Here is a 15,857-nt window from a genome sequence, read left to right as displayed (position 1 = left end):
CCACATTCTGTCCCCCAGTCCACGTCCTACCACATTCTGTCCACCAGTCCAAGTCCTACAACATTCTGTCCACCAGTCCACGTCCTACCACATTCTTTCCACCAGTCCACATCCTACCACATTCTGTCCCCCAGTCCACGTCCTACCACATTCTGTCCACCAGTCCAAGTCCTACAACATTCTGTCCACCAGTCCACGTCCTACCACATTCTGTCCACGTCCTACCACATTCTGTCCACCAGTCCACGTCCTACAACATTCTGTCCACCAGTCCACGCGCTACCACATTCTGTCCCCCAGTCCACGTCCTACAACATTCTATCCACCAATCCACGCGCTACCACATTCTGTCCACCGGTCCACGTCCTACAACATTCTGTCCCCCAGTCCACGTCCTACAACATTCTGTCCACCAGTCCACGTCCTATTACATTCTGTCCACCAGTCCACGTCCTACCACATTCTGTCCCCCAGTCCACGTCCTATTACATTCTGTCCCCCAGTCCACGTCCTACAACATTCTGTCCCCCAGTCCACGTCCCATTACATTCTGTCCACCAGTCAACGTCCTACCACATTCTGTCCACCAGTCCACATCCTACAACATTCTTTCCCCCAGTCCACGTCTTATTACATTCTGTCCACCAGTCCACGTCCTACAACATTCATTCCCCCAGTCCACGTCCTATTACATTCTGTCCACCAGTCCACATCCTACAACATTCTGTCCCCCAGTCCACGTCCTATTACATTCTGTCCCCCAGTCCACGTCCTACAACATTCTGTCCCCCAGTCCACGTCCTATTACATTCTGTCCCCCAGTCCACGTCCTACAACATTCTGTCCCCAGTCCATGTCCTATTACATTCTGTCCACCAGTCCACGTCCTACCACATTCTGTCCACCAGTCCACGTCCTACCACATTATGTCCACCAGTCCACATCCTACAACATTCTGTCCCCCAGTCCACGTCCTACCACATTCTGTCCACCAGTCCACATCCTACACCATTCTGTCCCCCAGTCCACGTCCTACGACACTCTGTCCACCAGTCCACGTCCTACCACATTCTGTCCACCAGTCCACGTCCTACCACATTCTGTCCACATCCTACAACATTCTGTCCCCCAGTCCACGTCCTACCACACTCTTTCCACCAGTCCACGCGCTACCACATTCTGTCCACCAGTCCACGTCCTACAACATTCTGTCCACCAGTCCACATCCTACAACATTCTGTCCACCAGTCCACATCCTACAACATTCTGTCCCCCCGTCCACGTCCTACAACATTCTTTCCCCCAGTCCACATCCTACCACATTCTGTCCACCAGTCCACATCCTACAACATTCTGTCCCCCAGTCCACGTCCTACAACATTCTGTCCCCCAGTCCACGTCCTGCAACATTCTGTCCACCAGTCCACGTCCTACCACATTCTGTCCCCCAGTCCACGTCCTACCACATTCTGTCCCCCAGTCCACGTCCCATTACATTCTGTCCACCAGTCCACGTCCTACCACATTCTGTCCCCCAGTCCACGTCCCATTACATTCTGTCCACCAGTCCACGTCCTACCACATTCTGTCCCCCAGTCCACGTCCTACCACATTCTGTCCTCCAGTCCACGTCCCATTACATTCTGTCCACCAGTCCACATCCTACAACATTCTATCCCCCAGTCCACGTCCTATTACATTCTGTCCACCAGTCCACGTCCTACCACATTCTGTCCACCAGTCCACATCCTACAACATTCTGTCCACCAGTCCACGTCCTATTCCATTCTGTCCCCCAGTCCACGTCCTACAACATTCTGTCCCCCAGTCCACGTCCTATTACATTCTGTCCCCCAGTCCACGTCCTACCACATTCTGTCCACCAGTCCACATCCTACCAAATTCTGTCCTCCAGTCAACGTTCTACCACATTCTGTCCACCAGTCCATGCGCTACCACATTCTGTCCACCAGTCCACATCCTACAACATTCTGTCCCCCAGTCCACGTCCTACCACATTCTTTCCACCAGTCCACATCCTACCACATTCTGTCCCCCAGTCCACGTCCTACCACATTCTTTCCACCAGTCCACGTCCTACAACATTCTGTCCACCAGTCCACGTCCTACCACATTCTGTCCACCAGTCCACGTCCTACCACATTCTGTCCACCAGTCCACGTCCTACAACATTCTGTCCCCCAGTCCACGCGCTACCACATTCTGTCCACCAGTCCACGTCCTACAACATTCTGTCCACCAGTCCACGCGCTACCACATTCATTCCACCAGTCCCCGTCCTACAACATTCTATCCCCCAGTCCACGTCCTATTACATTCTGTCCCCCAGTCCACGTCCTACAACATTCTGTCCCCCAGTCCACGTCCTATTACATTCTGTCCCCCAGTCCACGTCCTACCACATTCTGTCCCCCAGTCCACGTCCTACAACATTCTGTCCTCCACTCCATGTCCTATTACATTCTGTCCCCCAGTCCATGTCCTATTACATTCTGTCCACCAGTCTACGTCCTACCACATTCTGTCCACCAGTCCATGTCCTACCACATTCTGTCCTCCAGTCCACATCCTACCACATTCTGTCCACCAGTCCACTTCCTACAACATTCTGTCCCCCAGTGCACATCCTACAACATTCTATCCCCCAGTCCACGTCCTACAACATTCTGTCCCCCAGTCCACGTCCTACCACATTCTGTCCCCCAGTCCACGTCCCATTACATTCTGTCCACCAGTCCACGTCCTACCACATTCTGTCCCCCAGTCCACGTCCCATTACATTCTGTCCACCAGTCCACGTCCTACCACATTCTGTCCACCAGTCCACATCCTACAACATTCTGTCCCCCAGTCCACGTCCTATTACATTCTGTCCACCAGTCCACGTCCTACAACATTCTGTCCCCCAGTCCACGTCCTATTACATTCTGTCCACCAGTCCACATCCTACAACATTCTGTCCCCCAGTCCACGTCCTATTACATTCTGTCCCCCAGTCCACGTCCTACAACATTCTGTCCCCCAGTCCACGTCCTATTACATTCTGTCCCCCAGTCCACGTCCTACCACATTCTGTCCACATCCTACAACATTCTGTCCCCCAGTCCACGTCCTACCACACTCTGTCCACCAGTCCACGTCCTACCACATTCTGTCCCCCAGTCCACGTCCTACCACATTCTGTCCACCAGTCCACGTCCTACCACATTCTGTCCCCCAGTCCACATCCTACAACATTCTGTCCTCCACTCCATGTCCTATTACATTCTGTCCCCCAGTCCATGTCCTATTACATTCTGTCCACCAGTCTACGTCCTACCACATTCTGTCCACCAGTCCACGTCCTACCACATTCTGTCCTCCAGTCCACATCCTACCACATTCTGTCCACCAGTCCACATCCTACAACATTCTGTCCCCTAGTCCACATCCTACAACATTCTGTCCACCAGTCCACATCCTATCACATTCTGTCCCCCAGTCCACATCCTACAACATTCTGTCCCCCAGTCCACGTCCTACCACATTCTATGCACCAGTCCACATCCTACAACATTCTGTCCCCCAGTCCACGTCCTACCACATTCTGTCCCCCAGTCCACATCCTACCACATTCTGTCCCCCAGTCCACGTCCTACAACATTCTGTCCACCAGTCCACGCGCTACCACATTCTTTCCACCAGTCCACGTCCTACCACATTCTGTCCCCCAGTCCACGTTCTACAACATTCTGTCCACCAGTCCACGTCCTATTACATTCTGTCCACCAGTCCACGTCCTACCACATTCTGTCCCCCAGTCCACGTCCTATTACATTCTGTCCCCCAGTCCACGTCCTACAACATTCTGTCCCCCAGTCCACGTCCCATTACATTCTGTCCACCAGTCAACGTCCTACCACATTCTGTCCACCAGTCCACATCCTACAACCTTCTGTCCCCAGTCCATGTCCTATTACATTCTTTCCCCCAGTCCACGTCCTATTACATTCTGTCCACCAGTCAACGCGCTACCACATTCTGTCCCCCAGTCCACGTCCTATTACATTCTGTCCCCCAGTCCACATCCTACAACATTCTGTCCCCCAGTCCACGTCCTATTACATTCTGTCCCCCAGTCCACGTCCTACAACATTCTGTCCCCCAGTCCACGTCCTATTACATTCTGTCCCCCAGTCCACGTCCTACAACCTTCTGTCCCCAGTCCATGTCCTATTACATTCTGTCCACCAGTCCACGTCCTACCACATTCTGTCCACCAGTCCACGTCCTACCACATTCTGTCCACCAGTCCACATCCTACAACATTCTGTCCCCCAGTCCACGTCCTACAACACTCTGTCCACCAGTCCGCGTCCTACCACATTCTGTCCACCAGTCCACGTCCTATTACATTCTGTCCACCAGTCCACGTCCTACCACATTCCTTCCACCAGTCCACGCGCTACCACATTCTGTCCACCAGTCCACATCCTACAACATTCTGTCCACCAGTCCACGTCCTACAACATTCTGTCCCCCAGTCCACGTCCCATTACATTCTGTCCACCAGTCCACGTCCTACAACATTCTGTCCCCCAGTCCACGTCCCATTACATTCTGTCCACCAGTCAACGTCCTACCACATTCTGTCCCCCAGTCCACGTCCTATTACATTCTGTCCCCCAGTCCACGTCCTACAACATTCTGTCCCCCAGTCCACGTCCCATTACATTCTGTCCACCAGTCAACGTCCTACAACATTCTTTCCCCCAGTCCACGTCCTATTACATTCTGTCCACCAGTCCACGTCCTACAACATTCTGTCCCCCAGTCCACGTCCCATTACATTCTGTCCACCAGTCCACGTCCCATTACATTCTGTCCACCAGTCCACGTCCTACAACATTCTGTCCCCCAGTCCACTTCCCATTACATTCTGTCCACCAGTCAACGTCCTACCACATTCTGTCCCCCAGTCCACGTCCTATTACATTCTGTCCCCCAGTCCACGTCCTACAACATTCTGTCCCCCAGTCCATGTCCTATTACATTCTTTCCCCCAGTCCACGTCCTATTACATTCTGTCCACCAGTCAACGCGCTACCACATTCTGTCCCCCAGTCCACGTCCTATTACATTCTGTCCCCCAGTCCACATCCTACAACATTCTGTCCCCCAGTCCACGTCCTATTACATTCCGTCCCACAGTCCACATCCTATTACATTCTGTCCCCCAGTCCACGTCCTACAACCTTCTGTCCCCAGTCCATGTCCTATTACATTCTGTCCACCAGTCCACGTCCTACCACATTCTGTCCACCAGTCCACGTCCTACCACATTCTGTCCACCAGTCCACATCCTACAACATTCTGTCCCCCAGTCCACGTCCTACAACACTCTGTCCACCAGTCCGCGTCCTACCACATTCTGTCCACCAGTCCACGTCCTATTACATTCTGTCCATCAGTCCACGTCCTACCACATTCCTTCCACCATTCCACGCGCTACCACATTCTGTCCACCAGTCCACATCCTACAACATTCTGTCCACCAGTCCACGTCCTACAACATTCTGTCCCCCAGTCCACGTCCCATTACATTCTGTCCACCAGTCCACGTCCTACAACATTCTGTCCCCCAGTCCACGTCCCATTACATTCTGTCCACCGGTCAACGTCCTACCACATTCTTTCCCCCAGTCCACGTCCTATTACATTCTGTCCCCCAGTCCACGTCCTATAACATTCTGTCCCCCAGTCCACGTCCCATTACATTCTGTCCACCAGTCAACGTCCTACCACATTCTTTCCCCCAGTCCACGTCCTATTACATTCTGTCCCCCAGTCCACGTCCTATTACATTCTGTCCCCCAGTCCACGTCCTATAACATTCTGTCCCCCAGTCCACGTCCTATTACATTCTGTCCACCAGTCCACATCCTACAACATTCTTTCCCCCAGTCCACGTCCTATTACATTCTGTCCACCAGTCCACGTCCTACAACATTCTGTCCCCCAGTCCACGTCCCATTACATTCTATCCACCAGTCCACGTCCTACAACATTCTGTCCCCCAGTCCACGTCCCATTACATTCTGTCCACCAGTCAACGTCCTACCACATTCTGTCCCCCAGTCCACGTCCTATTACATTCTGTCCCCCAGTCCACGTCCTACAACATTCTGTCCCCCAGTCCACGTCCCATTACATTCTGTCCACCAGTCAACGTCCTACCACATTCTGTCCACCAGTCCACATCCTACAACATTCTTTCCCCCAGTCCACGTCCTATTACATTCTGTCCACCAGTCCACGTCCTACAACATTCTGTCCCCCAGTCCACGTCCTATTACATTCTGTCCACCAGTCCACATCCTACAACATTCTGTCCCCCAGTCCACGTCCTACAACATTCATTCCCCCAGTCCTCGTCCTACAACATTCTGTCCCCCAGTCCACGTCCTATTACATTCTGTCCACCAGTCCACGTCCTACCACATTCCTTCCACCAGTCCACGCGCTACCACATTCTGTCCACCAGTCCACATCCTACAACATTCTGTCCACCAGTCCACGTCCTACAACATTCTGTCCCCCAGTCCACGTCCCATTACATTCTGTCCACCAGTCAACGTCCTACCACATTCTGTCCACCAGTCCACATCCTACAACATTCTTTCCCCCAGTCCACGTCCAATGACATTCTGTCCACCAGTCCACGTCCTACAACATTCTGTCCCCCAGTCCACGTCCTACAACCTTCTGTCCCCAGTCCATGTCCTATTACATTCTGTCCACCAGTCCACGTCCTACCACATTCTGTCCACCAGTCCACGTCCTACCACATTCTGTCCACCAGTCCACATCCTACAACATTCTGTCCCCCAGTCCACGTCCTACAACACTCTGTCCACCAGTCCGCGTCCTACCACATTCTGTCCACCAGTCCACGTCCTATTACATTCTGTCCACCAGTCCACGTCCTACCACATTCCTTCCACCATTCCACGCGCTACCACATTCTGTCCACCAGTCCACATCCTACAACATTCTGTCCACCAGTCCACGTCCTACAACATTCTGTCCCCCAGTCCACGTCCTATTACATTCATTCCCCCAGTCCTCGTCCTACAACATTCTGTCCCCCAGTCCACGTCCTATTACATTCTGTCCACCAGTCCACGTCCTAACACATTCCTTCCACCAGTCCACGCGCTACCACATTCTGTCCACCAGTCCACATCCTACAACATTCTGTCCACCAGTCCACGTCCTACCACATTCTGTCCCCCAGTCCACGTCCCATTACATTCTGTCCACCAGTCAACGTCCTACCACATTCTGTCCACCAGTCCACATCCTACAACATTCTTTCCCCCAGTCCACGTACTATTACATTCTGTCCACCAGTCCACGTCCTACAACATTCTGTCCCCCAGTCCACGTCCTATTACATTCTGTCCCCCAGTCCACGTCCTACAACATTCTGTCCCCCAGTCCACGTCCCATTACATTCTGTCCACCTGTCAACGTCCTACCACATTCTGTCCACCAGTCCACATCCTACAACATTCTTTCCCCCAGTCCACGTCCTATTACATTCTGTCCTCCAGTCCACGTCCTACAACATTCTGTCCCCCAGTCCACGTCCTATTACATTCTGTCCACCAGTCCACATCCTACAACATTCTGTCCCCCAGTCCACGTCCTATTACATTCTGTCCCCCAGTCCACGTCCTACAACATTCTGTCCCCCAGTCCACGTCCTATTACATTCTGTCCCCCAGTCCACGTCCTACAACCTTCTGTCCCCAGTCCATGTCCTATTACATTCTTTCCCCCAGTCCACGTCCTATTACATTCTGTCCACCAGTCAACGCGCTACCACATTCTGTCCCCCAGTCCACGTCCTATTACATTCTGTCCCCCAGTCCACATCCTACAACATTCTGTCCCCCAGTCCACGTCCTATTACATTCTGTCCCCCAGTCCTCGTCCTACAACATTCTGTCCCCCTAGTCCACGTCCTATTACATTCTGTCCCCCAGTCCACGTCCTACAACCTTCTGTCCCCAGTCCACGTCCTATTAAATTCTGTCCACCAGTCCACGTCCTACCACATTCTTTCCCCCAGTCCACGTCCCATTACATTCTGTCCACCAGTCCACGTCCTACCACATTCTGTCCCCCAGTCCACGTCCCATTACATTCTGTCCACCAGTCCACGTCCTACCACATTCTGTCCCCCAGTCCACGTCCTACCACATTCTGTCCCCCAGTCCACGTCCTATTACATTCTGTCCACCAGTCCACGTCCTACCACATTCTGTCCCCCAGTCCACGTCCTATTACATTCTGTCCACCAGTCCACATCCTACAACATTCTGTCCCCCAGTCCACGTCCTATTACATTCTGTCCCCCAGTCCACGTCCTACAACATTCTGTCCCGCAGTCCACGTCCTATTACATTCTGTCCCCCAGTCCACGTCCTACCACATTCTGTCCCCCAGTCCACATCCTACAACATTCTGTCCTCCACTCCATGTCCTATTACATTCTGTCCCCCAGTCCATGTCCTATTACATTCTGTCCACCAGTCTACGTCCTACCACATTCTGTCCACCAGTCCACGTCCTACCACATTCTGTCCTCCAGTCCACATCCTACCACATTCTGTCCACCAGTCCACTTCCTACAACATTCTGTCCCCCAGTCCACATCCTACAACATTCTATCCCCCAGTCCACGTCCTACAACATTCTGTCCACCAGTCCACGTCCTATTACATTCTGTCCCCCAGTCCACGTCCTACCACATTCTGTCCCCAAGTCCACGTCCTACCACATTCTGTCCCCCAGTCCACGTCCCATTACATTCTGTCCACCAGTCCACGTCCTACCACATTCTGTCCCCCAGTCCACGTCCCATTACATTCTGTCCACCAGTCCACGTCCTACCACATTCTGTCCACCAGTCCACATCCTACAACATTCTGTCCCCCAGTCCACGTCCTATTACATTCTGTCCACTAGTCCACGTCCTACAACATTCTGTCCCCCAGTCCACGTCCTATTACATTCTGTCCACCAGTCCACATCCTACAACATTCTGTCCCCCAGTCCACGTCCTATTACATTCTGTCCCCCAGTCCACGTCCTACAACATTCTGTCCCCCAGTCCACGTCCTATTACATTCTGTCCCCAAGTCCACGTCCTACCACATTCTGTCCACATCCTACAACATTCTGTCCCCCAGTCCACGTCCTACCACACTCTGTCCACCAGTCCACGTCCTACCACATTCTGTCCCCCAGTCCACGTCCTACCACATTCTGTCCACCAGTCCACGTCCAACCACATTCTGTCCCCCAGTCCACATCCTACAACATTCTGTCCTCCACTCCATGTCCTATTACATTCTGTCCCCCAGTCCACGTCCTATTACATTCTGTCCACCAGTCTACGTCCTACCACATTCTGTCCACCAGTCCACGTCCTACCACATTCTGTCCTCCAGTCCACATCCTACCACATTCTGTCCACCAGTCCACATCCTACAACATTCTGTCCCCTAGTCCACATCCTACAACATTCTGTCCACCAGTCCACGTCCTACCACATTCTGTCCCCCAGTCCACATCCTACAACATTCTGTCCCCCAGTCCACGTCCTACCACATTCTGTCCACCAGTCCACATCCTACAACATTCTGTCCCCCAGTCCACGTCCTACAACATTCTGTCCACCAGTCCACATCCTACAACATTCTGTCCCCCAGTCCACGTCCTATTACATTCTGTCCCCCAGTCCACGTCCTACAACATTCTGTCCCCCAGTCCACGTCCTATTACATTCTGTCCCCCAGTCCACGTCCTACCACATTCTGTCCACATCCTACAACATTCTGTCCCCCAGTCCACGTCCTACCACACTCTGTCCACCAGTCCACGTCCTACCACATTCTGTCCCCCAGTCCACGTCCTACCACATTCTGTCCACCAGTCCACGTCCAACCACATTCTGTCCCCCAGTCCACATCCTACAACATTCTGTCCTCCACTCCATGTCCTATTACATTCTGTCCCCCAGTCCATGTCCTATTACATTCTGTCCACCAGTCTACGTCCTACCACATTCTGTCCACCAGTCCACGTCCTACCACATTCTGTCCTCCAGTCCACATCCTACAACATTCTGTCCCCTAGTCCACATCCTACAACATTCTGTCCACCAGTCCACGTCCTACCACATTCTGTCCCCCAGTCCACATCCTACAACATTCTGTCCCCCAGTCCACGTCCTACCACATTCTGTCCACCAGTCCACATCCTACAACATTCTGTCCCCCAGTCCACGTCCTACAACATTCTGTCCCCCAGTCCACATCCTACCACATTCTGTCCACCAGTCCACGTCCCATTACATTCTGTCCACCAGTCAACGTCCTACCACATTCTGTCCACCAGTCCACATCCTACCATATTCTGTCCCCCATTCCACGTCCTACAACATTCTGTCCACCAGTCCACATCCTACAACATTCTGTCCACCAGTCCACGTCCTACAACATTCTGTCCCCCAGTCCACGTCCCATTACATTCTGTCCACCAGTCCACGTCCTACAACATTCTGTCCCCCAGTCCACGTCCCATTACATTCTGTCCACCAGTCAACGTCCTACCACATTCTGTCCCCCAGTCCACGTCCTATTACATTCTGTCCCCCAGTCCACGTCCTACAACATTCTGTCCCCCAGTCCACGTCCCATTACATTCTGTCCACCAGTCAACGTCCTACAACATTCTTTCCCCCAGTCCACGTCCTATTACATTCTGTCCACCAGTCCACGTCCTACAACATTCTGTCCCCCAGTCCACGTCCCATTACATTCTTTCCACCAGTCCACGTCCCATTACATTCTGTCCACCAGTCCACGTCCTACAACATTCTGTCCCCCAGTCCACTTCCCATTACATTCTGTCCACCAGTCAACGTCCTACCACATTCTGTCCCCCAGTCCACGTCCTATTACATTCTGTCCCCCAGTCCACGTCCTACAACATTCTGTCCCCCAGTCCATGTCCTATTACATTCTTTCCCCCAGTCCACGTCCTATTACATTCTGTCCACCAGTCAACGCGCTACCACATTCTGTCCCCCAGTCCACGTCCTATTACATTCTGTCCCCCAGTCCACATCCTACAACATTCTGTCCCCCAGTCCACGTCCTATTACATTCTGTCCCACAGTCCACATCCTATTACATTCTGTCCCCCAGTCCACGTCCTACAACCTTCTGTCCCCAGTCCATGTCCTATTACATTCTGTCCGCCAGTCCACGTCCTACCACATTCTGTCCACCAGTCCACGTCCTACCACATTCTGTCCACCAGTCCACATCCTACAACATTCTGTCCCCCAGTCCACGTCCTACAACACTCTGTCCACCAGTCCGCGTCCTACCACATTCTGTCCACCAGTCCACGTCCTATTACATTCTGTCCATCAGTCCACGTCCTACCACATTCCTTCCACCATTCCACGCGCTACCACATTCTGTCCACCAGTCCACATCCTACAACATTCTGTCCACCAGTCCACGTCCTACAACATTCTGTCCCCCAGTCCACGTCCCATTACATTCTGTCCACCAGTCCACGTCCTACAACATTCTGTCCCCCAGTCCACGTCCCATTACATTCTGTCCACCGGTCAACGTCCTACCACATTCTTTCCCCCAGTCCACGTCCTATTACATTCTGTCCACCAGTCCACGTCCTATTACATTCTGTCCCCCAGTCCACGTCCTATAACATTCTGTCCCCCAGTCCACGTCCCATTACATTCTGTCCACCAGTCAACGTCCTACCACATTCTTTCCCCCAGTCCACGTCCTATTACATTCTGTCCCCCAGTCCACGTCCTATTACATTCTGTCCCCCAGTCCACGTCCTATAACATTCTGTCCCCCAGTCCACGTCCTATTACATTCTGTCCACCAGTCCACATCCTACAACATTCTTTCCCCCAGTCCACGTCCTATTACATTCTGTCCACCAGTCCACGTCCTACAACATTCTGTCCCCCAGTCCACGTCCCATTACATTCTATCCACCAGTCCACGTCCTACAACATTCTGTCCCCCAGTCCACGTCCCATTACATTCTGTCCACCAGTCAACGTCCTACCACATTCTGTCCCCCAGTCCACGTCCTATTACATTCTGTCCCCCAGTCCACGTCCTACAACATTCTGTCCCCCAGTCCACGTCCCATTACATTCTGTCCACCAGTCAACGTCCTACCACATTCTGTCCACCAGTCCACATCCTACAACATTCTTTCCCCCAGTCCACGTCCTATTACATTCTGTCCACCAGTCCACGTCCTACAACATTCTGTCCCCCAGTCCACGTCCTATTACATTCTGTCCACCAGTCCACATCCTACAATATTCTGTCCCCCAGTCCACGTCCTATTACATTCATTCCCCCAGTCCTCGTCCTACAACATTCTGTCCCCCAGTCCACGTCCTATTACATTCTGTCCACCAGTCCACGTCCTACCACATTCCTTCCACCAGTCCACGCGCTACCACATTCTGTCCACCAGTCCACATCCTACAACATTCTGTCCACCAGTCCACGTCCTACAACATTCTGTCCCCCAGTCCACGTCCCATTACATTCTGTCCACCAGTCAACGTCCTACCACATTCTGTCCACCAGTCCACATCCTACAACATTCTTTCCCCCAGTCCACGTCCAATGACATTCTGTCCACCAGTCCACGTCCTACAACATTCTGTCCCCCAGTCCACGTCCTACAACCTTCTGTCCCCAGTCCATGTCCTATTACATTCTGTCCACCAGTCCACGTCCTACCACATTCTGTCCACCAGTCCACGTCCTACCACATTCTGTCCACCAGTCCACATCCTACAACATTCTGTCCCCCAGTCCACGTCCTACAACACTCTGTCCACCAGTCCGCGTCCTACCACATTCTGTCCACCAGTCCACGTCCTATTACATTCTGTCCACCAGTCCACGTCCTACCACATTCCTTCCACCATTCCACGCGCTACCACATTCTGTCCACCAGTCCACATCCTACAACATTCTGTCCACCAGTCCACGTCCTACAACATTCTGTCCCCCAGTCCACGTCCTATTACATTCATTCCCCCAGTCCTCGTCCTACAACATTCTGTCCCCCAGTCCACGTCCTATTACATTCTGTCCACCAGTCCACGTCCTACCACATTCCTTCCACCAGTCCACGCGCTACCACATTCTGTCCACCAGTCCACATCCTACAACATTCTGTCCACCAGTCCACGTCCTACCACATTCTGTCCCCCAGTCCACGTCCCATTACATTCTGTCCACCAGTCAACGTCCTACCACATTCTGTCCACCAGTCCACATCCTACAACATTCTTTCCCCCAGTCCACGTACTATTACATTCTGTCCACCAGTCCACGTCCTACAACATTCTGTCCCCCAGTCCACGTCCTATTACATTCTGTCCCCCAGTCCACGTCCTACAACATTCTGTCCCCCAGTCCACGTCCCATTACATTCTGTCCACCTGTCAACGTCCTACCACATTCTGTCCACCAGTCCACATCCTACAACATTCTTTCCCCCAGTCCACGTCCTATTACATTCTGTCCTCCAGTCCACGTCCTACAACATTCTGTCCCCCAGTCCACGTCCTATTACATTCTGTCCACCAGTCCACATCCTACAACATTCTGTCCCCCAGTCCACGTCCTATTACATTCTGTCCCCCAGTCCACGTCCTACAACATTCTGTCCCCCAGTCCACGTCCTATTACATTCTGTCCCCCAGTCCACGTCCTACAACCTTCTGTCCCCAGTCCATGTCCTATTACATTCTTTCCCCCAGTCCACGTCCTATTACATTCTGTCCACCAGTCAACGCGCTACCACATTCTGTCCCCCAGTCCACGTCCTATTACATTCTGTCCCCCAGTCCACATCCTACAACATTCTGTCCCCCAGTCCACGTCCTATTACATTCTGTCCCCCAGTCCTCGTCCTACAACATTCTGTCCCCCTAGTCCACGTCCTATTACATTCTGTCCCCCAGTCCACGTCCTACAACCTTCTGTCCCCAGTCCACGTCCTATTAAATTCTGTCCACCAGTCCACGTCCTACCACATTCTTTCCCCCAGTCCACGTCCCATTACATTCTGTCCACCAGTCCACGTCCTACCACATTCTGTCCCCCAGTCCACGTCCCATTACATTCTGTCCACCAGTCCACGTCCTACCACATTCTGTCCCCCAGTCCACGTCCTACCACATTCTGTCCCCCAGTCCACGTCCTATTACATTCTGTCCACCAGTCCACGTCCCACCACATTCTGTCCCCCAGTCCACGTCCTATTACATTCTGTCCACCAGTCCACATCCTACAACATTCTGTCCCCCAGTCCACGTCCTATTACATTCTGTCCCCCAGTCCACGTCCTACAACATTCTGTCCCGCAGTCCACGTCCTATTACATTCTGTCCCCCAGTCCACGTCCTACCACATTCTGTCCCCCAGTCCACATCCTACAACATTCTGTCCTCCACTCCATGTCCTATTACATTCTGTCCCCCAGTCCATGTCCTATTACATTCTGTCCACCAGTCTACGTCCTACCACATTCTGTCCACCAGTCCACGTCCTACCACATTCTGTCCTCCAGTCCACATCCTACCACATTCTGTCCACCAGTCCACTTCCTACAACATTCTGTCCCCCAGTCCACATCCTACAACATTCTATCCCCCAGTCCACGTCCTACAACATTCTGTCCACCAGTCCACGTCCTATTACATTCTGTCCCCCAGTCCACGTCCTACCACATTCTGTCCCCAAGTCCACGTCCTACCACATTCTGTCCCCCAGTCCACGTCCCATTACATTCTGTCCACCAGTCCACGTCCTACCACATTCTGTCCACCAGTCCACGTCCCATTACATTCTGTCCACCAGTCCACGTCCTACCACATTCTGTCCACCAGTCCACATCCTACAACATTCTGTCCCCCAGTCCACGTCCTATTACATTCTGTCCACTAGTCCACGTCCTACAACATTCTGTCCCCCAGTCCACGTCCTATTACATTCTGTCCACCAGTCCACATCCTACAACATTCTGTCCCCCAGTCCACGTCCTATTACATTCTGTCCCCCAGTCCACGTCCTACAACATTCTGTCCCCCAGTCCACGTCCTATTACATTCTGTCCCCAAGTCCACGTCCTACCACATTCTGTCCACATCCTACAACATTCTGTCCCCCAGTCCACGTCCTACCACACTCTGTCCACCAGTCCACGTCCTACCACATTCTGTCCCCCAGTCCACGTCCTACCACATTCTGTCCACCAGTCCACGTCCAACCACATTCTGTCCCCCAGTCCACATCCTACAACATTCTGTCCTCCACTCCATGTCCTATTACATTCTGTCCCCCAGTCCACGTCCTATTACATTCTGTCCACCAGTCTACGTCCTACCACATTCTGTCCACCAGTCCACGTCCTACCACATTCTGTCCTCCAGTCCACATCCTACCACATTCTGTCCACCAGTCCACATCCTACAACATTCTGTCCCCTAGTCCACATCCTACAACATTCTGTCCACCAGTCCACGTCCTACCACATTCTGTCCCCCAGTCCACATCCTACAACATTCTGTCCCCCAGTCCACGTCCTACCACATTCTGTCCACCAGTCCACATCCTACAACATTCTGTCCCCCAGTCCACGTCCTACAACATTCTGTCCACCAGTCCACATCCTACAACATTCTGTCCCCCAGTCCA

Source organism: Telmatherina bonti, assembly GCF_933228915.1.
Source record: "Telmatherina bonti genome assembly, chromosome: 16".
NCBI classification, from domain to species: domain Eukaryota; kingdom Metazoa; phylum Chordata; class Actinopteri; order Atheriniformes; family Telmatherinidae; genus Telmatherina; species Telmatherina bonti.
This window is presented reverse-complemented; position numbering follows the sequence as displayed.